The following is a 228-nucleotide window of genomic DNA, read 5'->3' as shown; positions in this document are numbered from 1 at the left end:
ATGGACAAGTTTTTCCAAATCCTGCTGAGACAGAAGTCCTTTAACCCTTGATATATTCGGTGAACTCCGACATGGGGATAGGGGAAAGAGGGGAAAGGGTGAGTGGAGCGATGGATCCTCAAAGGCTTCGGGGGTTGGTAAGGGGGTTTGAGGAGCGTTGGACGGGTGAAAAGGGGGGTTGAGATTTCTCGTCTCTGCTCTATGGTCTCCCATGGTCAAATCTTTGCT

Source organism: Etheostoma spectabile, chromosome 3, assembly GCF_008692095.1.
Source record: "Etheostoma spectabile isolate EspeVRDwgs_2016 chromosome 3, UIUC_Espe_1.0, whole genome shotgun sequence".
Taxonomy (NCBI): domain Eukaryota; kingdom Metazoa; phylum Chordata; class Actinopteri; order Perciformes; family Percidae; genus Etheostoma; species Etheostoma spectabile.
The sequence above is the reverse complement of the archived record's forward strand: the minus strand, read 5'-3'. Positions refer to the sequence as shown.